This window comes from Poecile atricapillus, chromosome 30 (genome assembly GCF_030490865.1).
Source record: "Poecile atricapillus isolate bPoeAtr1 chromosome 30, bPoeAtr1.hap1, whole genome shotgun sequence".
NCBI classification, from domain to species: domain Eukaryota; kingdom Metazoa; phylum Chordata; class Aves; order Passeriformes; family Paridae; genus Poecile; species Poecile atricapillus.
Window position 1 is genome coordinate 1,558,374 of NC_081278.1, and position 24,222 is coordinate 1,582,595.

At 46.3% G+C, this 24,222-nt stretch overlaps 1 pseudogene; it reads right to left on the minus strand.

Annotated features, from left to right (window-relative positions):
• Positions 1–24,222, minus strand: part of LOC131589807 (uncharacterized) — a 583,542-nt pseudogene that overhangs the window by 43,488 nt on the left and 515,832 nt on the right.

The following is a 24,222-nucleotide window of genomic DNA, read 5'->3' on the forward strand; positions in this document are numbered from 1 at the left end:
TTTTCCCTCATCCATTACCAAGTCCATCATCTTGAAGAAGAGGTCAAGGGAGAGCAGCTGCACATGGCTGTGATCCTGGAGGAAAGGAAGAGAAAAAGAACTTAATACCAATTACTCCAGGCTCACCTGGGTGAAGGCCCAAATATCTGTAAAGCACAAAGTTTTGTACAGCAGCCAGTGCTCGTGGCTGGGGGCACAGAGCCTTACATGGTCAAAGAGCAGCAGGAGTGCCTCAGCCAGCTTTGGGGCAGTGGTACTGGATATCAGGATGTCTTTGTTCTTGAGCATATTAGTGAACACATGGAGGGTCATGCCAACCACATCTCTGTCTGCATCACCCAGCAGCTCCAGAAGGCTTTGAGACAGGCTGCACATTCTTATGGCCTGTGTGGAAAACAAGGCTGTGCTGGGAAGCCATGAACGGCCCTGGCACTGCAACCCCACTCTGCTGCCGCCGGGCCCAGAGGCCAAAGGCCTGTCCCAAAGCACTCAGGCAGGTGAGGCAGGAGAGCTGGGAGCAGCTGCCTCAGCTCCTGAAGCCCAGCCAGCACAAGGAGCTGCTTTCCCCAGCACAGCTTCAGCCGCTGCCCTGTCCTCACCATCAAGGGGTCCTTGCTGAGCACCATGAGGCCTCTGAGTGCCAGGCGACGCCTCTGCCTGCACTCATTCTGCAGGTGCATTGACATGATCTCCAGGATGCTGTCACCACATGCACTCAAGTCCAGGCAATCCAGGACCTGAAAGGCACAGGGCAGTGAGAGGGGACCCAGCTGGCAGGAGCCTGGAACCACACAGGGCTGGGTCCAGGCAGCGGCACAGGGAGCAGGCACCGTCCCAGGCAGCTGTGGCTATGCAAGGGCAGAGAGCTGAGAGGCAGGTCAGTGAGGTAGTGCTGGCCATCAAGCTCACCTCCACAAGGAATGCCAGGAAGGGCAGATCCCAGCATGGCTCCTCCCCGCTGAGCAGCCGGAGCAGGCGGAGTGCAATCCCAGAACATAAGGATAGGGAGGCACCGTGCATCTCCCTGGAAGGGGGGAAAAAGGCACCAAGACCCTGAGGTGGGGAGGGCAAACCTCTCCTAGGAATGACTCACTGAGGTCTGGTCTTTCCTCAGCATCCCTGGAGGGACTATGGGTACTTTGGGAGGTGGCTCCTTCTGGGCATCCTCTCCCGGCCTTTTCCAGTCTGCTCAGCCGTCTCTCAGTGACCCTCTGACCCAGGACCACAGGACTGTGGGGGACACCTCAGGCACAGGGCACAAAAGCTGGAGGTAGCAGGGAGAAGGGGGACTCACCTGGCCAACAGACCCACGGCATAGTGCTGGGTGTCAGCACAGAGCAGCGTGTCCCAGCCACGCTTGCGCTCCATAGCCATCAACTCACTATCATAGTGCAAACAGCAGAGCAGAGCCTTCATGGCCTGCACTGCAAACCTGTGTGCAGAGCAAAGCCCAGGTCACACTGGGAAAACTGGCAGTGTCTACAAAGGCATGGGAAGGACAGGAGGACTGGCACCTGTTGGGGTTGCTGGGAAGGCGGTGTTCCTCCTGGCATGCTCTCCAGAAGATGTCAACTTCCTCTGGTGGCATCTGCTGGGTGGTGATGACAACATGGAACAGCAGAGCCACAAACAGGCGGGCGGAATAAAGGATCATCGCCTCGTGGCACTCAGGCACTTGGATAATCACCCAGAGCACCAGAGTTGCCTGCAAAAGAAGCACCCAAAGACAGCGCTCAGTGCCGAGGTGTCCATGGGGCAGGGCCCAAGGGGAGACACAGGGGGAGCAGCGGGCCTGGTGTCCCCTGAGCCTGCCCCTAGCCCAGGTTTCAGCCCAGCACTCCCAGAGGCAGGGAGAGGGTGGAGAGCTGCTGGAGAGGTGATGTGGGACTGAGCAAAGGCCCATAAACTCACAGCCAGGGAAAAAACCTTCTTGTTGTCCCCATCGGAGGTGCACATGCTGTGCAGAGGCCAGTCCTCCATCACACAGAGCAGTGTTGCCAGCACCTTCTCCACTGTTGGTCCTGACGAGGCGATAGTTCTCCACATCATTGCAGCAGCTCTGTGGGATCAGAGCTCTGTGTCAGGGGTGTCTCAGTCATAGCACCATGACCTATGCAGCTGTGGGAGCCCAAGTGACAAAGCCCCAGTGCCCTGAGGGGCAGGGAGGGAACACTGGCAGCAGCCTGGAGAAACAGAGGGGCCCAAGGCTCCTGGACCTCTCTGCGTGTTGGGCAGACCCCATTGGACAGACTGTGCAGGGCAATGGACCCTAAAGGCTGGTGAGCCCTGAGCTCTCAAGGCACGTGGGCCCCATACCTGTCACATGATGGGGCACAGTGCAGGAGGGTCAGCACCACATCAACAGGGTGTTTTTCAGCCAGCTTCAGAATGTTCATGGCCAGCCTGGCACCCACAGTGGCATGGGACATGAGACTCTGGTGAATGTTTTTCACCATGGCTGGCACCTGGAGGAGGCATGGGGAAGACTTGGAGCACTGTAAAAGGGATCAGCTTCCCCAGCTTCCCCCAAGAAGTGCTTCCCTTCCCACCACACTGTGCTGGCCTGAAAGGCTGAGGGGGCCCAGTGGCCATGGCTTGAGGGGGCACACGACCCTGGGAGGCCTCCAACCCTAGCCCCAGGCTGGGTACCTGCTGAGAAGAAAATCCTCTCTCCTCAAAGAAATCTGTAGAGGGAGCATGAATAATTGTGGGAGTGGGCATGGTGTCAGTATTTGCGATGTCCTGAGCCACTCCAGTGTTGGCGTTTGTGATGGCCATGTCCTCAGTCACTTCCACGTCAGCCTTTGCCCTGTGATCATTCATTGCACTGTCAGAGTCTTCTGAGCACTCAGCCAAATCTGGGCTGGTTTCAGTCTTTGTCATGCCCTGAGTCTCTTCATTGACAGTGTCTGTGATGGCCACACCAGTGCTGAAGTTTGTGATGGCCATGTCCTCAGTCACTTCCACGTCAGCCTTTGCCCTGTGATCATTCATTGCACTGTCAAAGTCTTCTGAGCACTCAGCCAAATCTGGGCTGGTTTCAGTCTTTGTCAGGCCCTGAGTCTCTCCACTGATAGTGTCTGTGATGGCCACATCCTCAGTCATTGACATGAGAAAAGCCTCTTCCCAGTTTTCAGTCACTGAGGTGTCAAACTTTTCTGAGTGGTCAGGTGAATCTGGGCTGACATCAGGCTCTGCCTGGAGCTCAGTCAGCCCAGAGTCAGGCTTGGCTGTGCTCTCAGTTGCTGTGGTACTGTTCTTTCTACGCTGAATGGGCACAGACTTCCGGAACATCTGCAGGAGAACAAAGGGAAACTAGGCATGTTCCATGGAGTGCTAAAAGTGCAGTTCTCAGCTGAGCAGTGACAGCAGGCCCAGCCCAGGTGGGGATGGCTGCAGGTACCTTCAGCGTTCTGCGGAAGCGGCCACGGGAGGGATCCTGCTCTTGTGTCCGGTCCATGGCTGCATCTGGCAAAGAGCAGCCAAAGCTGAGGGGCTGTGGGAGAGGCCAGAGAACACAGCCCAGCCCTGCACTCCCCAGGCAGGGACAGCCCTGGGATGTGCCAGGGGATGGAGCAGGGCTGCTGTGGGGGGTGGGGCAGCCCTGGCCCCTCTTCCATTCTGTCTGTGGGCATGTCCAAAGCAGGTGGGATGGGATGGGGCCAAGCTGGTTGCAGCCATCAGCCCTGTGGCCCAGCTCTGCCACTCACCATCCTGCAGTGGCTGGAACTGCTCCGGCTCTTCAGGCTGTTGTGCTGGAGCAGCTCCAGTGTCCTTCTTTCTTTTCCCCCTGACCACTTTGAATAGGCTGAGGAATCTGCCTGCCATGCTAGAGTCTTGGCCTTGAGGGCACCTTAAAGAGAGATGCCTTGGGAAAACTCTGAGTCAACAAATCCGGCAGTTGTGCCTTGAAGGCACCTGCGGTAGAGATGCTGCAGGAAGACTACAGGACAGCAAGTCCTGCAGTCTGGTCTTGAGGGCTCTGCCACAATGACAGGAGACTCCTCTTAAATGATTCTGGTCACCGAGTCCCACAGTCTCACCTTGAGGGCACAGGCCAGAAGGATGGCAGATGCCTCAGGAAAGCTCTGGGTTACCAAGTCCCACAGTCCGGCCTTGCAGGCACCTGCAAAAGAAAAGCCTCGGGAAGGCCACGACCACCAAGGCCCGCAGTCTTTCCACAAGGTCACCTGTAGGAGTAAAGCCTCGGAAAAGCTCCAGGTCAGACACAAACGAGTGCGCTGTGCGGGGGCTCCTCACAGCACCGCTCTGGCGTGTCCTGTCCCGTCGCATGCACCGAGCACTGTGGTGTGGTCCTGTCACTGCCAGCTCCTATGTCACCATGTGTCACAAAGGGCCCCTTTGACACCCTGTCCATTTCCATCCCATGGTGACCATATGTCACAAAGGGCCCTTGCACACACTGCCCTCTGCCCTGGGGCCGCCCCCATCCCCCCCAGAGTAGCCCAGGTTGGAAGGAATCCCTTGCCCAAAGTGTTTAAGACAGCCTGACCAGATCTTTAGGAACGCCTCAAACCATCAGCAAACGCTGCCCTGCTCTGCAGGCTCAGGGCAGCAGAAGGAGCCCCCAGGGCTGCCGATACAGCCACAGCAGGAAGGGCACGGGGCCTTGCACAGAAGCTGGCACAGCCTCCTTTGGACACATCCCGGCTGGTGGCCATTGTAAACTTGCAGGTGTGACACAGACAAGGAACGTGTGGGCCAGGGCACGAATGCTGCTCTGAGCCCTGGGGCCCAGCTAGCTCAGAAATCAGCAGGTGTGGCAGAGTCCCCACCGACACAGACCTGCCACACCCCTGAGCCCTGACAGTGCTGGTGCTCATCTCCTGCCCCAGAGACCTGTGTCCCTGGTGGGCTTCTGTGCCAGAGGGCAGCCAAAGCCCAAGTGCATTGGGGACTGTGCTCCTTCCTGCAGGGGTCTTGGCTGGAGCTCCTGGAGCTACTGCTGGCCACTCTTGCTATCTGTCAGATGATGTTGTTCCTTCCTGGAATGATATTTTCCCTGGAAGGGGTTTGCAGTAGCACAAAAACACCATCAGCTGCTGAGTTTCCTAGGATGGTTAGATTGTACAGAGGCACTGTCATGTTTCAGTGTGAACTTCTGTCTGTTCTTCTGGGACAAACATTAGCCCAGTCTCTGATGTTCAAGGCTCCAGTTGCTGCCTGTCTGTCTGTGTGCAGCTGATACAAGGCAAACATTTTCCCCAGACACAAAAAGTCCTGCCTGGACAATCACAGAGCTACATCTATTTTTAATTTTAACTTTTTTAAATTTTTCCTGAGCCTGCTGGCTGTGTTCAAGGTTTTCTTCCGATTTTCTCCCTAGTGCACATTCTCCAGAAATTGTGCTTTTATATCCTTTTGCATTTATTAAATTTACCTGCAATGACCAGTCAATCAAAACCCTTGGAATACTTGAACTTTAGGTCGAACCTGGGCAAAATATTTATCTCCCACATCTGAAGCCATGAACTGCCAAGTACTGTCCCTGGTGTCATACCCTGTCCCCTGTAGGTGTCCTGATGCCATTTCAAAGGGGTTGCTAATGAAAATAAGTTTTAATATTTTTGTAGTTTCCACATTGGCATTAAAATCCTTGACTAGAAAAATCACATGTCAAAATTTCTAGGATTCTTACACACCAAAGCTGTCATTTTCACCCTGGATTTTAGAGTGTCTGAACAGTCACACAAGGTTTTACTATTAGACATTACAGAAAAAGTCTTTGCTGTTTGGCTATAACTTTGCATCAGCATATAGTCCTGATGTTTCCTTTAGGCAGGAGCAGTATTGAGAAGACCCCCGAGCTGTTCACCACTCTTCACAGAAGTAATCGTGAATGCTGGTTTATTTCTATCTTTAGCACACTTTTATAGGGTTCTACAGGGTCTGCAGGCAGAACAAGCTACTATTGGCTAACACACACAGTTTACATTTTTTCTCTTACACACAGGGATATTGTTTTGCTTTACTCTCTCTTCTGCATGAAGGTTTCAAGGACTTTAGCCCTTAATATTATGACTTAGTTCAAAGGCTGGTTTGTGCATACAGGCCTTTACTAATATATAAAATATAGCAACAAATCCCCCTTTCTCTTTTTGCACAAACCAGGCTTTGGATAAGATAACATACAACTTAGACTGTCATCTCAATTAACATTATAAGTAAAGTCCGTCCCCCTTCTAGCATAAGAGACTTCAACCATCCAGTGATGCCCCAGCTGGCGAACCAACTTCCAATGGGATCACTATCTTCTTTCAGGGCATGTAACCCATCCTGTAGCTGTTGTAGTTGCTCATGGATGGAAGCTGAATGATCAGTAAGATCCAAGCAGCACATGCCTTCAAACTCTCCACAACCATGTCCTTGTGCTAAGAGCAAAAGGTCAATTGCAACTTAATTTCATAGTACTGCATGATACACACTACTCACATCGGCTGAAAGCTCACTTAACATTGTGGATGTTAAGTTTAATTCTTTCTTAGTCTAACAAGTGAGCCTTTTTAGAGTCGCTAGGCCTTGATTCATTCAGGCTTCGCTTTGACTGTTTGATGTTCTTCATTTTGCTAGCTATATTCAACAATTGATGTAAGCTTGGGTGGAACAAAGTGAGTTTCCCAAGATAACAGGGTCTTCCATGTGGATTAGCAAGAATCTAATTCCATGCTCTATCTCCACAGATTAGGAAGATGGAACTAGGTAATCGCTTTGGCAATTGTCCTGTGAGATTGCACCACGAATAAAGGCTTTACTTACAGTGGTAGTAACGAGATCAGCTATAGGGCTGACTACAGCCCAGTGCTGTATTACTTTGTTAGAATGACTTTTTGTCGGGGGTTCAAACATTATCCATCCACCCGAGGTATTGGTGGAACATAACAAATCCAATTCTTCTGAAGGTTGTAACATTAAGAACTTTGGTAATTTTTGCTTGCTAACAGGCTTCAAGTTGTCTTAATGTGAAGCCAGCAGTGCGACTGCACTCTTGCAACATTGCCAATCGATTCAGTCGAGTCTCGTTACTAATTAAAGCTTTAAATGCTTGAGGATCCCATTCAGGGACTCCTATGAGACAGGTGCGAAAGGATCTCCAGGGGTGGCTAGGCTCAAACACATTGACCTTTGGCCAGTTCAATGTGCCAGAGTGACCCATATGTTCTGTCAGTTTTGGATGTTAGTTAGCAGACAGTTGGTCGTGACTATACACAACACAATTACCATAAGCATTTTACCATGTAAATGACACCATATTTGCAAACTCATAGCTAGAACTTCAATCGTTAAATGAACTTTCAAAGATGCTTACACTACCTCTTGAAGAGGGAATACTTATACTTTATACTAACATAACAATTACTACACAAGCTAAACACTTAAACTATTGTCTAACTACTTTTAACACAGGTGCTCTGGTATATATGTAGTCTAAGCGTGAAAGCAATTTGCTGAAAGGGTAAACACACAACTACAATTTGCTTTATATACAATTAAATGGAGTCTCTACACTTCTTAGATCTTCTACAGAATTTCTCCAGCACGATTCAGTCCTGGAACGTTCACTGCTCCTGTGATGTCAGCTGGCAGTTGATTGGTGACTGAGGGCTTTGATGTTCAAGTTGTTCTTCAGATCCTTCTAAATCTTAAAACAAAGGATACCTGAAAAATTGGTAGAGACACAACATCATAATAACAATATAAAATTTCTGTCGGCAACTGTCTGTGTAGTGTTCAGACACAACTGTGTCCTGACAGGTCCACTTCTGATCCATGTCTGGAGTACCAAGGCTGTGTGATGACATCTCTGTTCACTGGATCTTGTGTGTTCAGAGGCAGACAGTCTGGTCAGATGGACAGGTGACCTTTTTGAACCTGTCAACAAAACACAGACACTTCTCTCCTTGAAGTTAATAAATTATACTAATTAAATGCTTTTAGGACATCAATCTCCCCCGTCTTCTTAAAAAAAATAAAAATGAGATATACTTCTGTTCAACATTAACACAAAACCATATACACAATTAATAAGAACTTATACTAGTTAAAAATCAATTAAATCTTAAACATTATTAATAACATATATAATATAAAACCGCTATTAATTACTAAAACACTGCACCAGCATCCCATAGTTAGCAAACAAACAGAAACAAAAATCAGTGAAAAATTGGATAATCACCTCCAGAAAATGATTCTCCAAGCCCACTTCAGAATTGATCCAGCTGTCATATTAATAGGGTCAAATTGCTGAGTCAAAAAGTGACTCAAATACTGATTTGGGACAAAAAATATCTGGATCTGTTGGCAAACATTCTGTCCAGGTAAAGTCAAGGCTTGGCCAGGGCCTGGCTTTAAACTGGAAAGATGTCTCTTAACTCATTTCTAAAACAAGGTTCTTAATAGTAACAGCTATGAGATGCTTACAGTACAGCAAACTGTTGTAAACTCCACAATAATTATATATGACAAAAGGAAATAACAAACTTAACCTTAAAAGAATATCTAAGTTAGAAAACTTAACTTAAAAACATTCAAGCCTAAACATCCTTAATTCTATTAACACTTAATCTATATTAAATGAAAACATAACTTAATCTTATTCTGTTACTACAAAAAAGCAACTAAAAGTTTAATATATACCTTTTAAACACAATATAACAATAACATAAATTCACTATAAAGATTATAAAGATGTAGCAAACACATCACAATTCTATGTCATCTAGCTTTAAAATAACCCACAATAACTTCAAATGTTACTAAAAATACTTATTCATAATAGAAATTTGCCTAGTATATGCTTAAATTGGTTAGGATGTTAAAGTGCAGTTTTTCTAAAGAAAAACCACAACAACAACATGGGATTTGGCAAGTTGTCATCCAGCTTTTTTAGCACTTTTCAAAAACATTAAGTCCAATTTTTAAATTAAAATCTAAAATCCAAATTGGTATATATGTAGTTATATGTGTTTATATAACAAAAAACTCACATTAAAATTCCCTTATTAAAATTGTGGAAAAACCAAACAAATAGATAATATATACTATAACTTAACTTTGTCTTATACAGTAAAATTCTCTGGACTAATTATTTTTTAAACCACAAATCTCTTCTGTAAATAACATTAATTGGAAGAAGGTTTTCCTAAAAGCTATAAATCACACCATATTTTAACCTTGGGTTCTAAAACCAATTATTGCAAGGCAACTTCTGTTAATATTCACCTTAAACACTTTTAAAGAACCACAATAATTTCTCTAGTAAAACTCTAAAAACTGCAATTGCATAAACTCATAATTACTTAAAACACAAAATTAACTCTACAATGGTATATAAAAACATTTTGAAAACCCAATAAATCACGACCCTGCAACAAACCAGGCACCATCCCAGTGCCCCCCCCCAGAGAGGGAGCGGGGGGGTGAGCTGCCCACTCTGCTGCCGCTGCTGCAGCTCTGCTCTTATCTTTCTTCACATTCTCTACGTACTCTCGCAGCGAGGAAAAACGGAGAGAAAGAAAAAAAAAAAAGCCTCACAAAGTTAACTTTAACAAATGCAGTTTTTCTCTCAATCTCTCTTGTGGTTTGCTGATAGAGGAAAAAGGCATACTTTTGCAAAAGCAGGCGATTTTACACGAAAAGTCTCTCACGGCCAGGTGCTAGCAACGGTGATCATTGCAGTTTATCAGCTTCTAATTACAAGGATGAATTTTGAACCAGATACCATATAGTTTGAGATTTTTTTGACTAGTTTGTCTCTCTTTGAAGCTGTCTGAGCCACCTGTTTCTGCTCAGTTGTTTCTGTAATTGTTCAGAGTGGCCTTGGAACTTTTCTTGCGCTGCTTCTACCCCCAGGGTGGCTTTGTTCTCTGCGCTCACCTCGCTCCCTCATGTCCCCCTGGTTCGGGTAGAAACCAGTCTAAATCTGGCTTCTTTTCTTCCAGGGTGGTAAAGATGGAACTTAAATAAGATTATAGTGCTAAAAGTGACTCCAAAAATGAAGCAAATAGTTCTGGATGTATCACATCCTGCCATAACTGAACAGATTCTGTTCGTTGTTTCAGCGTTCCCTGTGGAACTTTTTTCTCATTATTTTCTTTTCCCTAACTCTCCCTCCCTCTCTCCATGGGCAATATAGATAGGAGTGCTTGCCCAGCAGTGGGAGGTAAAGGCATCTGCCGCTGTGACGCAGGTAGAACCACGGAGCTCACAGCTTCAGCATATCTCACTTTTCTGTTTTTTAGGGTATTAATTACAATCTGCCAAGTTCGACCGAGAAACACAATGTCCTTGCTCTTTTCCGTAATTGCTGTTTCCCATATCAGAGCCGATATATCAGTCCGTTCTTGCCCCGCAAGAAGCAGTGAGCACTGCAAATGCTCAAGACAATTAGCCCATATAATGAGCATATCCAGGTCCCTTTCCTGGGCTGCTTCGCCTCGTTTAACGAGGATGCTGAGAAGCAGTTTATTTACTGCCGCAAATTCCACATCCATGCTGACAGCACCCGCAAGGGGGAAGGTTGAGACCCTTCTACTACGCCCTTGCCTCTGGGCCCCCCCCAGCAGCCCTACTTCCACATCTAACCGCTCCGCGTCTCACCACGCTCAGGCTGCCTATTTGGTGCTGATCCAAGCCCTCGACGATTAATGCCCAGATCCACTCCGATGACTCCAGAGTTCTTCTGCCCGCAGGGTGTCTCTGGTTGAAGCGCCAAATATTGAGAAGACCCCCGAGCTGTTCACCACTCTTCACAGAAGTAATCGTGAATGCCAGTTTATTTCTATCTTTAGCACACTTTTATAGGGTTCTACAGGGTCTGCAGGCAGAACAAGCTACTATTGGCTAACACACACAGTTTACATTTTTTCTCTTACACACAGGGATATTGTTTTGCTTTACTCTCTCTTCTGCATGAAGGTTTCAAGGACTTTAGCCCTTAATATTACGACTTAGTTCAAAGGCTGGTTTGTGCACACAGGCCTTTACTAATATATAAAATATAGCAACAGAGCAGCAAATGCAAAAATGAGCCAAACAAGCGATTCCTGTGTTCTCATGTCCTGCACAGCAGTAACTGGGAATTCAAGAATGGATTCAGGAGGCAATGGGTGCACAGGGAGCCACAAAAACTTTGGGATGCTGAAATGGACCAGCCTGGTGCCTGTGCCCAGGCTGCACCGGGCTGAGTCCAACTGGGTGATCTAACAATGGTTGAATGGACACGCCCATGGGCCACTGGAGACTCCTACTCCTAATTCTGTGAGCTACAATATTCACCTGTGATTCACCAGATGATTTTTTCATCTTTGCTTGAAATCCAGGAGAAGAAAAGGTCAACATGGAAAAGTGTTCTTCCAGTTCTAGTGACAGTTGTATCTGCACACCACCTGTGCCCATGGCAGGGTGGTTGGAACGGGATGATGTTTATGATACTTTGCAACACAAAGTGCTCTGGAATTCTGTGGTTCCCCAAGTGGAGAGCAAAACTGAGCCGTGTAAGTCCCTGCTTTTTTTCAGCGTATGCTGCTTCTTCCTTTGCTCCAAGCAAGTCCAGGGTTTAGTTTCAGAGCTGACGCATCTGTCATTAAGATGCCATCAAAGAAGAGAGGGAGGGCAGATGCAGCGCAGGGCTCGTGCCTCATCAGTGTCTCTCTCTCACGATGGCGCTGATGCCGCTGCCTTGGGACACCTGAGTGTGGAAGGCGAGCCTGCCCTCAAGCACGGCCATCCAAGTCAGTCAGGGGCACAGGCTGCAGCTGAAGCTGCTAAGTGTTGCTGTGAGGCTGCAAGTGAAGAAAAAGCCATTGTGGCCAACTCTGCTGAAGCCTTTTGCCAAACCAAAGGCAGCTGTGCCCACAGCCTGTTTGGCACCTGGCTGCTGTGGACACCTCACTGTGCAGGTGCCGACATTTGGGCTGCTGCTGTTCCTGTGCCCACTCTGCTGCTGTTCCTGTGCCCACTCTGCTGCTGTTTCTGTGGGCTCCAGAGCCGCTTCAGCAGCAGCGACTCTGCAGCCCTGCTCGAGGAGACATCGCCACCCTCCCCATGGTGGCAGCAGCTCTGTGGGCCCCGAGCTCTGTGTCAGGGGGGCCTCGGTCACAGCACCATGGCCTGGGCAGCCGTGAGGGCCTGGGCTGGTGGCCAGCCCTGCCTCTGCCCACTGCCCCTTATCACAGGCACCCAGTGGCCATGGCCTGGCAGCCCCACCCTGCCCTGCATGTCCCCAGCCAGCCCAGCCTGGGCACCTTGGGCTGTCCCCACCCTCCTGGAGGGGTGGTGTCCCAGCCTCGAGGGCTTCTGCTGCAGGCCTGGGAGACATTTTGTGGAAGCACCGGAGCAGCTGGGTGTCAGGAAAAAGGCAGCTGCCTGGGGGCTGCTTATGGCCGCTGACACCCAATTCCTCAGGTCTTCCCACCACCCCGGCCCCTCAGCGGCCTCCTGTCCCCTTGGAGCCTCCTGCCACCCACGCCCTCACACATCCCCCTCGTGCCTTCGCACTGCCTTGTCCTGTCAGGGCCTCTGCAGCTCCTCATCCCTTCATGGCCTCCCAGCACCCCGTCCCCTCAGGGTCTCCCCCAGCCTGGCCCAGCAGCGCCTCAGCCCCACAGGAGCTCCAGAGGAGCTGGATCAAGAGGCACCTGGGAGCCCTCAGCAATCCAGGCAGCAACACACAGGCAGCAGGACACAGATGGCGCTTCCTGGCTGGGAAAGGGCTCGTGGCTTCAGCAGAACCACCATAGGCCAAGGGGCTTCTGGCCATTTTCCCTGCACCACTGCATGCCCTGACAGGTAGGTGAGCACAAGCACCCTTTTCCCCCTCTTCCGCTATGCCTCGCACACTCTGGGCAACAAAAGAAAGGTCTTGGGACTCTGTTTATTATAACATATCCTGTATTTACTATAGGGAACATTTTAATAGAGTAAAAGCATGATATTTTAGTAAAAGCCTGTGTGCACAACCCAGCTTTTAATTCAGATGACAATATTAAAGGCAGTGTTCTTGAAACTCTCCTGGAACAGCGAGAATAAAAGAAAACAATGGCCTTATGTACTTGGAAAAGAATGTAAACAATATGTTTTAACCAATAGTAGCTTGCTAAGCCCCACAAACCCTGTAGGACCCTATGCAAGCGTGCTAAAGATAGAAATAAACGACTTTTGGTATACTTCTGTGAAGACTCTGTGAATAGTCTGAGCGGTTTTCCAATACCTGGCTCTCGAACAGGGACCCTTTGCGGGCAGAGGGAGCTCGGCAGGTCCGCGCAGCGGGAAGACGTGGAAGCGAATCGCGGCCAGTGCAGATTCGCGCAGTGGGGAGACGTGGAAGCGGATCAAAACTGGGTTGGTGGGTTTGCATGCGGTGAGAGGTGGAAGCGAGCCTAAGCTGGGGAAAACCAGGATAGAGGAGCCTGGGGTGAAGACAAGAGATAATTAGGCTTTGGCGCCCAGGGAGGAGGAGTCACGAACCTCCCCCCATCCACAGGGCTGCTAGCATGGATGAATTTGCAGCAGCACAAATACTGCTCCTAAACATTATCGTTAAACAAGGAGGGGCAGTCGAGGATAAGGACCTTGAAAAGCTCATTTATGGGCTAGAGGCAATGGGCACGGGCATCTCCAGGTCCTGCCATTGCTTTTTGCAGTGGAAGAATGGAGAGAAACAGGAGACCAGTTGCGGGAGAAAACGATTACAGGGAAAAGCAAGGACTCTCTGTCTCTTGGTCCAACTTGGCGGATTGTAATTAATACCTTAAAAGACGTGAAAGCGAGATCTGCTCAGGCTGTGAGTCCCATAATTCTACCTGCATTACAGCAGCAGCTGTCTCCACCTCCCACTGCTGGGCGAGCATTCCTGTCTATACCGCTTTTGGAGAGAAGGAGGGACAGTCAGAGAGAAGAAAATAAGGAGATGTTCAATGTTTTTAAATTGATTGTGGACATACAGGGACAAGATATTAACTCTACTTTTGAAGACAAGCCAGATTTAGATCGATTTCCACCCGACACAGGGGGGCATGGCGGGAGCACTGGAGCGTGCACGGAGAACAAAGGCACCCCCATGGCAGAGGCATTGCAGAAGAAGCTCCAAGGCCACACGGGACAAATATCAGCAGTTACAGAAACAGGTGGCTCAGACAGCTTCAAAGGGGGACAAAAATAGTCAAAAAATCACTAACTATATGGTATATCTAGTTCATAATTCATTACTGAAATTAAAAGTTGATAAACTGCAATGGTCACTGTTTTTACCACCTGGCCCTGAGAGGCTTTTCGTGTAACATCGCCTCTTTTTGTAAAATCATGTCCTTTTCCCTCTGTCTGTGAACAATGAGAGAAATATTGAGAGAAATAACTGCATTTGTTAAAGTTAACTTCGTCAGGTTTTTTTTCTCTCCGTTTTTCCCCTCTGTGAGAGCATGTGGGGTATGACGGAGACTTCACTCAAACTTTCTAGAGATAACAGCAGCAGAGCGGGCAGTTCACCCACCCGCTCCCTCTCCAAGGATAGTACCCAGTTTGTTAAAAAGTTATGATTCATTGGTTTTTTTAGAATGTTTTTATATACCCTTTGGGAGTTAATTTTGTGTTTTTAAGTAATTATGAGTTCTTGCAGTTTTAGAGAATTTTACTGGAGAAATTGTTGTGATCCTTTTAGAAAATTTGAAAAACCCCTCTTTAGAAATGTTTAGGGTGAATATTAACAGAAGTAAAAAGTTACCTTGCAATAATTAGGTTTAAAACCTAATGTTAAAATACTGAATGATTTACAGCCACTAATAAAACGACCTTCCAATTAATGTTACCTACAGAAGATATTCATGGTTTAAAAATTAATTAGCTAAGAGAACTTCACTGCACAAGACAAAGTTAAGTTAACCATATATTACCCATTTGCTTGCTTTTTTCTAAAATTTTAATAAAGTAATTTCAACGTGAGTCTTTTTGCTATAAAAAACATGTGTAGCAGCATATATACCAATTTGGACTTTAGATTTTAATTAAAAGTTAGACTTGGATGTTTTTGAAAAGTGCTACAAAAGCTGAATGACAACTTGCCAAATCCTGTGTTGTTGTGGTTTTTCTCTAGTAAAACTGCACTTTAAAATCCTAACCAACTTAAGCATATACCAAGCAAATTCCTGCTACAAATAAGTATTTTCAGTAACATCTGCCATTATTGTGAGTTATTCTCAAAGCCAGATGACATAGAATTGTGATGTATTTGTTGCATCCTTATCATCTCTATAGTGAATCCATGTTGCTGTTCTATTATGTTCAAAAGTATATACCAAACTTTTAGTTGCTTTTTTGTAATAACAGAGTAAGACTGAGTTATATTTTCATTTGATACAAATTAAATGTCGATAAAATTAAGCAAAGTTAAGTTTCACTCTGTTTAGGTCTGAATGTTTTTAAGTTAGGTTTTATAATTTTGGTATTCTTTTGAAGTTTTGTTTTTTACTTCTGTCATAATTAATTTCTACTAGGCTTGAATATTGTTTAATTCAAATTGTCTCACGTTTTGTTAAAAGACACTTGTCTGAACTGCAAAGTATAGTTATTTTCTTAGAGAGATGAAGATGACTACGATTGAGATAACTGTGATGAAACACCTATGCACACCTGCTTGTAGATAGAGGTGAATGCAGTCTATGATACCCTTGATTTCATCGGGAGTTCTGTTGTTTGTTGCGATCTCTGCCGTTTTTTTTTTCTATAGGTAACACAAAAGAATAGTGACTGTTATTTACTAGGAGATTTAGAAGTTTACCTTATTTCATTTTTGGTCATAAAGATGTAAATGTTCTAAAAATATTATTTTGATTTTGTCAGACATTTACTGCTGCCATATTCATTGTATAATGTGAATTTATGGATTTTTATGATGAACATTATCTATAGAGTGTTATCGTTGTATTTATAGCCGGCTTCTCATATATTTTGACATATCTTTGTATAATTACCTTTTAGACACGTGTCATTTGAGATCTTTCGATTTTAGCTACAGATGCATCTTGGTAAATAAGCTAAGCAACTGTTCCTATATAAGGTTTTTCCTTGTTTTTTACTCCTTTCCTTGTTTAAGAAGACTTGCTTTTGCCGAATCCAGTGTAGCTTTATTATTTTTCAGTGCTTCCAGAATTCCAGGAAAATGTATCATTGCTGAAAGTCAGCTGTCACAAGAGAAACTCCAGATTAAACCAACTGCTAAATGGTTGAATTGGTCTGGCCTAAGACTTCTGATCATTTGCTTTATAAGAATGCACTTCAACAGTTCTCTGTGCTGTAAGCATCTCATAGCTGCTAGCATTAAGAACCTTGTTTTGAAAATGAGTTAAGACGCATCTTTCCAGTTTAAAACCTAGGCCCTGGCCAAGCCTTGACTTTACCTGGACAGAATGTTTGCCAGCAGATCCAGATGTTTTCTGCACCAAATCAGTATTTGAGTCACTTTTGACTTGGTAATTTGAGCCTATTAATATGACAGTTGGATCAATTTTGAAGTGGGCTTGGAGAATAATTTCCTGAGGTGGTTATCCAATCCTTCACTGATTTTATTATTTGCAGACTATGAGATGATGGTGCAGTGCTTTAGTGGTTAATAGTAATTCTGTATCACATATGTTATTAATTATGTTTATTATCTGACTGATTTCTGACTGCTGTAAGTTTTTCATTCATTATCTGTATAGTTTTGTGTTGATATTAATATGCATGAGAAAAGTACATCTCACTTTTAAAAACAAAAGGAATTGATACCCCGAAAACATTCGATTAATGTCATATGTGCTGTTGGGTTTCAAGCAAGAAAAGCACCCCGATCAACTCCAGCACGGCGGTCACTCTCAGCCGCTCGGTCCATACTCCACAACATCAATGTGATGGATGGCAAATATGGCGATTTATTGCAGGGAAACTTAACATTTTATAGCCTATGTTCACTGTGTTACTACCATCTACATACGTCACACCTAGGTGCTATTGGCTAATTGCAAGAGGCCTTGCTACCCTAGCTTTCCGTTACATCCCGAGTTCTTCTGCACCGCCAGGCCTTAACTACAGCATATCCCCTCTCTCTATGAATAACTAATTTGATAAAATGTAAGGTGTGTTAGTCTTAAAAATTCTAATGTTATTTTTATATACGTATCTCTAAACACTTTATCTACTTATCTGTATTAAAAAAGGTTTTCTTTTTGTTTTGTTTTGTTTTGTTTTAAAAATTAATAATATAAAATTGAATAAAATATAGGATACATTATACTTAGCTAAAAACTAAAAGCTTATAAAATAGATACTACAGCTTTCATTGGTAAATATAAAGCACATGCAATAACTAAATATATTTTAAAGCATCTGTTGCCTTTCTATAAACAAAATGTTAACTTTTTCTAGTTGGCTCTTAACAAAAGACACAATCTTATTTAAAATACATGGTCCAAAGATCAGCACAAGTAAAATCATCACAACTGGTCCAGTCAGGGTAGACACCAGGGTGGTCAGCCATGGAGATTGATCGAACCAGGATTGGAACCAGTTTTGCTGGGCTTCTTTCTCTGCTTTTCGTTGAGACAGCCTGTCTCGTAGCTCTGCCATGGTGTCTCTCACTACTCCGGTGTGGTCTGCATAGAAGCAGCATTCTTCGTTCAGGGTGATGCAGAGGCCTCCTTGCTGCATGAACAGAAGGTCAAGACCTCGCCTGTTCTGCAAAACAACTTCAGAGAGTGAGGAGACTGACTTTTCTAGAAAGGATATGGATTTCTCAGTTCTCTGTAGATCTTCATCTACAGTCATCTGTAGCTGAGAGAGACTATGACTCTGGGTTACCAGGGCGGAGACACCTGTGGCTGCACCGGTCGCTCCCAAGCCGAGCAGCATTGCTATTGACAGTCCTGTCAACAGCTCTCTTTTCTGAAGGCAGCCTGCCCGCTCAAGGTACTGGTTCACTTCTTCTCCGGAGTGGTATAGGACCCTGGGGATGATAATAGCTAATACACAAAAGTCAGCGGAGGAGTTAAAGCTCTGGGTATAGATGCAAGGGCTTAGCCCACTGTGGTTGCAAACCCACATGCCAGACAAGGGGGCAATTGCCCATTTCACACAGACTTTTTTGTCAACAGCAGTGTCTTTGCCCACACAAAACCCTCGCCCTGTCATGTGGCTGATGGTGATTCTGCGAGAAGATGACTCACTGCGGCACTGGACTGGGGCTTCCGCATTAGTCCACATCGGCTGGTTGTTAAGGGCCACAGCCTCATAGTAAGGGGGCTGTGTGTCATTGCACAGCCAGCAGGATTCTGTGGCATTGGGGTTGGATTGATTTAGAGGTAAAAAGGTGGCATCTAACATTCGATAGAGCGAATTGAAAGCAGTGGCTTCAGATCTTTGGGGAGAAGTTTCTCACTTATGCAGTGGGTACAGACTATTAGATTGTGGGTTCTCAGCTTGTACCACAAGGCTGGGGCCAATTGCTTCAGGTGTCATGACTGGGAGTCAGATAATTTGTACTACTTCACCAGGATCTTTGCCAGGCTTGTGCAAGAATACTGACCACATTCTTCTGGTGGTCCAACCTACATCTGCTGGCTGCAGCACCTGCATGATCATTTGATGACAGACTTTAAATTGATCATCACAAAACCCATAAAACACTTGCCCTATGGAGTTGAAACTGGGACGTATACAGCCTGCCAGACCCCAGGTTACTTGCAGAAACTCGTCTGCTTTTGGTGGTGCCCACCTGTTACTCAGAACTATTGTTTCGCACTCCCAATAGCCACAAAACCAATACCCTAGTTGGCAGCAGTAGTCTTTGCCTGGGTTGGTGGCTGGGCTCAAACACATTGACCTTTGGCCAGTTCAGTGGACCAGAGTGACCCATATGTTCTGTCACTTTTGGATGTTAGTTAGCAGACAGTTGGTCATGACTATAAACAGCACAATTACTATAAGCAGCTTACCATGGAAATGACACCATACTTGCAAACTCACAGCTAAAGCTTTAACATTAAATGAACTTTCAAAGATGCTTACACTACCTCTTGAAGGGGGAATACTTATGCTTTATACTAATATAACAATTACTACACAGGCTAGACACTTTACCTTAAACTATTATCTAACTACTTTTAAGACACGTGCTCTGGTATATATGTAGTCTAAGCGTGAAAGCAATTTGCTGAAAGGGTAAACACACAACTACAATTTGCTTTATATAAAGTTAGATGAAGTCTCTACATTTTTCTTAGATCTACAGAATTTCTCTAACACGATTCAGTCTTGTAACGTTCACTGCTCCCATGATGTCAGCTGGAAACTGATCGGTGACTGAGGGCTTCGATGTTCAAGTTGTTCTTCAGATCCTTCTAAATCTTAAAACAGAAGATAACTGAAAAATTGGTAGAGACACAACATCATAACAACAACATAAAATTTCTATTGGCAACTGTCTGTGTAGTGTTCAGACACAACTGTGTCCTGACAGGTCCACTTCTGATCCATGTCTGGAGTACCAAGGCTGTGTGGTGACTTCTCTGTTCACTGGATCTCGTGTGTTCAGAGGCACACAGTCTGGTCAGATGGACAGGTGACCTTTTTGAACCTGCCAACAAAACACAGACACTTCTCTCCTTGAAGTTAATGAATTACACTAATTAAATGCTTTTAGGGCATCAATCTCCCCCATTTTCTTAAAAAAAAATAAAAATTAGATGTACTTCTGTTATAAACATCAACATCAACACAAAACCATATACACAATTAATAAGAACTTATAACAGTTAAAAATCAATTATATCTTAGACATTATTAATAACATATATAATATAAAACTGCTATTAATTACTAAAACACTGCACCAGCATCCCATAGTTAGCAAACAAACAGAAACAAAAAATCATCAGTGAAGGATTGGATAATCACCTCCGGAAATGATTCTCCAAGCCCACTTGAAAATTGATCTAGCTGTCATATTAATAGGGTCAAATTGCTGAGTCAAAAAGTGACTCAAATACTGATTTGGTACAGAAAACATCTGGATCTGCTGGCAAACATTCTGTCCAGGTAAAGTCAAGGCTTGGCCAGGACCTAGGCTTTAAACTGGAAAGATGCCTCTTAACATATTTCTAAAACAAAGTTTTCAATAGTAGCAGCTATGAGATGCTTACAGCACAGCAAACTGTTAAAATGCATTTGTACAAAGCAAATGATCAGAAGCTTTAGGTACCAGACCAATGAAACCATGCAGCAGTTGGTTTAATCGGAAGCCTCTCCCATGGCAGCTGATCCTCAGCAATGGTACATCTTCTTAAAATTCTGGAAACACTGAAAAATAAGAAAGCTATAACAAACAAAAACTGCAGAGATTGCAATGAACAACAGAACTCCCGATGAAGTCAAGGGTGTCACAGACTGGATTCATTTCTATCCACAAGCAGGTGTTCATCAGCGTTCTATCACAGCTGTTTCAGTTGTAGCTATCTTCATTTCTCTAGGAAAATAACTATACTTTGCAGTTTAGACAAGTGTCTCCAATAAAACATAAAACAATTCAAATGAAAGAATATTTAAACCTAATAAAAATTAATTATGACAAAAGGAAATAACAAAACTTAACCTTAAAAGAATATCCAAGTTATAAAACTTAATTAAAAACCATTCAAGCCTAAACATAATAAAACTTGACTATTCTTAATTCTATTAACACTTAATCTGTATTAAATAAAAACATACCTTAATCTTATTCTGTTACTACAAAAAGCAACTAAAAGTTTAATATATACCTTTTAAACACAATATAACAATAACATGGATTCACTATAAAGATTATAAAAATGTAACAAATCCATCACAATTCTATGTCATCTTGCTTTGAGAATAACTCACAATAACTGCAGATGTTACTAAAAATACTTATTCATAACAGGAATTTGCCTAGTATATGCTTAAATTGGTTAGGATTTTAAAGTGCAGTTTTTCTAGAGAAAAACCACAACAACACAGGATTTGGCAAGTTGTCATTCAGCTTTTGTAGCACTTTTCAGGAACATCAAGTCCAATTTTTAAACTAAAATCCAAAATCCAAATTGGTATATATACAGTTATATGTGTTTTATATAACAAAAGGACTCACATTGAAATTACCTTATTAAAATTGTGGAAAAACAAGCAAATAGATAATATATACTCTAACTTAACTTTGTCTTGTACAGTAAAGTTCTCTTAACTAATTATTTTTTAAACCACAAATCTTTTCTGTAGATAACATTAATTGGAAGGTTTTCTTTGAAGCTGTAAAACACACCATATTTTAACCTTAGGTTTTAAAACTAATTATTGCAAGGCAACTTCTGTTAATATTCACCTTAAACACCCCTTTTTTTTTTTGACTTTTAAGGAACCACAGTAATTTCTTTAGTAAAATCCTAAAAACTGCAACTGCATAAACTCATAATTACTTAAAACACAAAATTCATTCCAAAAGGGTATATAAAAACATTTTGAAAACCCAATAAACCATGACTTTGTAACAAACTGGGTATTATCCCGGTGCTTTTTCTTAGAGAGGGAGTGGGGGGGTGAACTGCCCACTCTGCTGCTGCAGCTCTGCTCTTATCTTTCCTCACATTCTCTACATACTCTCGCAGAGAGGAAAAATGGAGAGAGAAGAATTTAAAAGCTGATTTATGACCCCAATAAACCAAAGCCTTGCAATAGCAAAAATAAAATCCTTAGATTTGCAATCTACCCCCCACTGCTTATGTAATTCAGATACGACCTTTATCAAGGATTCCATCTTCGTTCAGGATGCAGGAACGTCTCCCTCGCCAGGATCAGCCCAGCTGTCCTGGCCACTGCTTCTGTATTCCACGTAATCCTCGCTTTCTGGGTTTGAATCCCGCTTTTGGAATTTTTCCCGGGTTTTCGGCACCATATGTGGCCTTTAAAGCAAGGCAGACACCCTGGTTCAGAAGCCAGCACGGTGGCCCCCCTTGGCCACTCGGACCGTTCTACCCACAAGACATCAATGTGATGGCTGGCGAAGAAACGGCATTTATTGCAGGAGAATTTGACATTTTATAACCGAGGGTCACTGTGTTACTCCCATCTGCTTTCATCACAGCTAAATGCTATTGGCTAATTGCAGGGGTCATTACCATACTCTGTAGAGAAGGGGGGTTACTAACTTTCTGTTACATCCCGAAATCTTCCGTGCCGCCATGCCCTACTGCTACAGGGGAAAAGGGCCACAACAACTTGGGGCGGGGGACGGGGCACCTCCACTCTGGCCCCGCGACTCCCGTCAGGCGAGGTTTCCCGTCACTGAGCCCCTGGAGCGGCAAAACCTGGGCAAAGCTGAAGGCAAGGCCGTGCACCCCCCGCAGCCCCTTTCCGACACATGGGTCTCTCACACCTGGCAACAGCGGGTCGGGAGCAGGGAACGGGGCACCGCCAACCTCGGCCGACCGGGCACCTGGTCTTCGGGACTCTCGGAGAAGTGCCGGGGGTAAAGCCTCAAACGAGGCTTGGACAACGACAGAGGCGCCCCCGGCCGACGTCTGCCCCCGGCTGCCAGCCACCGTGCCCCACCGAGACCGACAGCTGAAAAAAACTGAACCCCGCCGAGGGGGGCCCCGGCTTAAGGCCGAGCACATAAGGGACGAGGCACCGCCGCCTTGCCCGCCAGCCACCAGCGTTCGTTTCCCCGCCCCAGAGTTGAGGTGGGGGGGAGGGCAGCGGTACTAGACCAGAATCGGCAGCAGCACGACCAGAGTGGGGGGGACCCGCTTGCGGCTTCTCTGCCTCCTCCACACCCTTCCCTTCTAGCCTTGGCCGCCCAAGCGGCTTTCTTTCTGGCAGCAGCACACGCTTCCTCGGCCTCACGACAAGCTGGGCCCATCGGCACGAGGGGTAGCACGGGAAGCGGGATGAGCCCTGTGACTCATCCCGCCTAGGCGGCACACTCTCTCTTGGGCCTCCCTTGCTGGCGCTCTCCCCTTCGTTTCTCTCTGAGCTTGGTGCCGGTGACCAGCCAGGCGGTGGGCCCGTAGCTCCGCCTCGGAGGACACAGGCACGGTAACAGCCTGGGGGAGACGGCCCGTCACCTCGCTCCCATAATACGGAGATACGCATCCAAGGCCGCGGATGCCTGCAAGTGACCGTAGCGTACGTGACCGGGGCAAAGTGGCAGTGCTAGCCGCCTCCTAGCATGACGTAACTGGAGGCAGCTGAAAACAGCAACCCCCTGGTGAACTTCCAGAGCCGGCGCGGACAACAGGTCTACCCCTACCATGGACAACAGGTCTACCCCTGCCGGGGACAGCAGGTCTACCCCGACCAGGGACAGCAGGTCTACCCCTGCTGGAGGACAACAGGTCTACCCTGCCCAGGGGACAACGGTACCCCGCCGAAATTTGCTTCGTGTCCTGCCACCAGGCCAGGCCTGTCGGCCGGCCCCGCCCCTGGCTCAGCCATGGCCACGGCCCCAGGTGGACCCAACCTCCTGGGGCCGCCTGCTGCCGGGGTAGTCCTGTCGGCCGGCTCCACGCCGGCCGCCCCTGAGGCTTCTGACGCCATGCCCGTTGGCAGCCGCCGGCCCCGGAGCCAGGAGACCTGTGCGCCCCTCGGCCGTCGGATATTCCGGTTCTCTAGACTGAGGCGTATTTTTGGCCATTTCTTTGGTTTTTTTCCATGCATGCAGGCATGCGCACACACCCGCACTCACAGACACACAGACACACCCCTTCCCTTCTTCTTTTGTCTTTTCCCGAAAGGACGGCTCTTGTGTTGGGGTGGAATACGAACGCTTTGCCGGGATCAAAAATTCTCTGCCAATCTGATTTCTTTTCCTGTGTGCATGCCCAGACGCCCCCCAGAAGAGCCAACGGGCAGCCCATGGCCCGCGCCCGGCCTGCCGATGCGCTCGACCGGCTACGGGGCATCCCCACCCCGCGGGGAGCAGACACGGCACCAGCCAGCAAACGGGACCTCGCGGCGGACAGCAGGGGAAAGGAAGCAGGCGGAAGCATGCGGTGGGACGTGGCTGGAAGCCACCGCTCACCAGAGTGACTCGACTTCAACCGCCGGCAGAGGCGGCGAGTGGGTGGCCGCTTGCACAGGCCGGCTCTTCGGCAGTCCACGGAGGTCTTTGGCCCCGGGCCCGCCTCCAGGGGCTCGTCACGGGGGCTCGCCACTGAGACG